Raw genomic sequence first — 2746 nt, 5'->3', positions numbered from 1 at the left:
TGACAGAACATTGCAGAACCTTCACCTCGTATGAAAAATATCTGACTGTGATTTACATCTTCCACAGAAAAAACTGCACATTACTGAAACTTAGTATACTGGACTTTGTTGTTGTCCCACACAGGTTCAATTTTGAGTGGTAGATGGCTCAGTGCTCAGTCAACCAAGATTTTATGATAGTGGGCACAATGAGATAGATAAGCTGCTTGTAAACAGTACTTTTATGCTCTCTTTTTCCATTTGGATAAGAAAGAAATAACCAAGAAACAAAGGCAAACAAATAATCTGTGCCTTTATCCCAGATTCACATTATAGGAACAGCTGCTCAATGACCACTGTAGTCTTTGCTTACTGCACTTTTATCTAGATCTACGCAAAGTGATCCACTACACCTACTTTTACATTTAAATCATTTTATGAGCACTGATGCCATTTTAATCTGAGTTTCTACTCAAATACAATCAGTAAAGAAAAACACAGTCTGTGACGTTTGTTTTGAAGGAAAAGGTATTCCCTGCAAATGTTTATCTGTGCGAGACTATTCAGAAAACAGTAATTTTGTTTTATAGGCGAGACACTTGGCCTCTTTTTCCTTGTTCTACGTTTGTCTTTTGTCCGATTACTCTGGAACACAAGATGGAAAACTGATATTCTCATGTTAAAAAGATAGAAAAAGGATTTTATCACCCATAAATGTTAACTTCTCTTGCCTCTAAGCACAAGCAGGAGCAGCAGCGCCCTCTGCAGTTTGTCTGTTGAAGTGCAAAAGCTTACAGCACCTGGTATTCCCAGGCGGTCTCCCATCCAAGTACTGACCAGGCCCGACCCTGCTTAGCTTCCGAGATCAGACGAGATTGGGCGTGTTCAGGGTGGTATGGCCGTAAGCGAAAGCAAAGCTGTAAAAAATACCTTTTATCGGTGGCAAATGTCACACAGTTTGATATCTATTATTGTGCTAAACTTCATATGTTACAGCGACAACATGCAAACCTTCGTTATTAACTGCAGCTTCAACATTGAGCTGCAAAAATGCTTTTCCTGCGGTAACATCACGATAAGAAGACATGTTCGTTGATTACAGCACAGTGTTAAAGTGACAGAGAGCACACAGTGTGTTAGGTCGATTTGGAAGTCAAACATTTTTGTCGTTTGGACATTTTAACTTAAATATAGAAAACAAAAACGTAAGCGTGTATGTGTCGCTACAGCATGTATAAAAAGGCCGTTTCTGAACAATCATTTCGCTTACGGCCATACCACCCTGAACACGTCTGATCTCGGAAGCTAAGCAGGGTCGGGCCTGGTCAGTACTTGGATGGGAGACCGCCTGGGAATACCAGGTGCTGTAAGCTTTTGCACTTCCACACACAAACTGCAGAGGGCGCTTGTGCTTCTCTGTGCCTCTCTCTCCCTCTTTGTGCTGACAATCAAGCCAAACACCAACATCATCAAATATACAGTTGAAACCAGATGTTTACAAACTCTTTAAAAACACAAACACTTTTTTAATTGTAACATCAAATCAGACTAAATGTTTATTTTTTTTAGATTGATAAATATAAAAAACATATTTGTTAACTTTAAGAGTAAAGAGAGAAATTGTCTGTATTTCTTAATTGCAAATGGCACCAAATTGTATTCAAAATTGAGCCACACTTATGGAGCTCCACAATTCTTTTTCTGGTGTTTTGGTTGATATCTCTTGATTTTCCCATTTCAAAGAAACAGGCTCTGTGTTTTGCCTTATATGCATCCACAGCTGTGCCACCAATTTACTCACATGGACTCTACTAACCTATCAGAAGCTTCTTCAGCTCAGAATGGAATCGTCTGCAGTTTTCTTATTAATTAACAATAAACTTAGTGTATATGTACTCCTACATTTGATGGAAGTGATAAAAATAGACAGCTCTCTCTCTCTTTATTCTGACATTTAACTAATTCAAAAGATATTTCAATATTTATTTATGCAAAACCAAACAAGTTTACTCTAAATTGATGTTGTACAGTAAAAAAACGTTATTGTGTTTTCCATAAAGTGTATGTAAATATCTGGTTTCAACTGTGAATATACTGCTGTGTGAAATTCCTCTTGTTTTGCACAGAAATATACTGAACAACATACAAAGCATAATATATAAAATAACATCTACCAGAGTTTTTTCTTTGAAAGAAGCCCCTTATGTCCATTCTTGTGCATTACTGAAACCGATTTATTTAGCCGTGGAGGGAAACAACTGAAAATATGAAATAAACATGTAAGCTAAGACTCTCTAAAGAAACAGCATAGTTGTTGTTCGGCTTTTCATTTCACCTTTTGTTGATTCACTTGAAGAGCAAGTAACGTAATATAGGTCAAGTGATCAGTTTGATATCAATCTTTCGTGACACACCGTCATATTTACATTATTTGTACAGTACGAATGATTTGCTTTAGTACCTGGTCAACTTCAGTTCTCCTGTTTGCCTGGCTGCGCTTCTCCAACAGCGCACTCGTAGGCAGCAGCTGCCCCGCCCCCTCGCTCAGTGTCTGAGCTCGGATCATACCAATATTAGGGGGGATTTACTCACAGTCGTAAATTCCCACAGTGTGCACTATGTGCTTCGAATATTGTGAGTGGTTTTTGTTTTATACAGTTGTCAGCCAGACATCTAACTATGAAAAAATTACACTCCAAAAGACCCCAAGACTGAGAGAATTCAGTCTTTTTCAAAATAAAACACTGTTCAGAGTCGGATAATAAAT

General features: G+C 37.9%; 1 non-coding gene and 1 pseudogene across 1 annotated transcript; one reads left to right on the top strand and one right to left on the bottom strand.

Moving 5' to 3' along the window:
* Window positions 1-767: 767 nt before the first annotated feature.
* Window positions 768-886, bottom strand: LOC148096364 (5S ribosomal RNA). Its single transcript, XR_015717311.1, has one exon. It is a non-coding gene; the product is annotated as a 5S ribosomal RNA (ribosomal RNA).
* A 357-nt stretch (window positions 887-1243) lies between these two features.
* LOC148096363 (5S ribosomal RNA) lies at window positions 1244-1352 on the top strand (annotated as a pseudogene).
* The last annotated feature ends 1394 nt before the right edge of the window (window positions 1353-2746 follow it).

This window comes from Neolamprologus brichardi, chromosome 23, assembly GCF_056152115.1.
Source record: "Neolamprologus brichardi isolate AB-2024 chromosome 23, ASM5615211v1, whole genome shotgun sequence".
Taxonomy (NCBI): domain Eukaryota; kingdom Metazoa; phylum Chordata; class Actinopteri; order Cichliformes; family Cichlidae; genus Neolamprologus; species Neolamprologus brichardi.
Note: the sequence above shows the minus strand (reverse complement) of the source record. Positions and strands in the feature narration are given on the sequence as shown.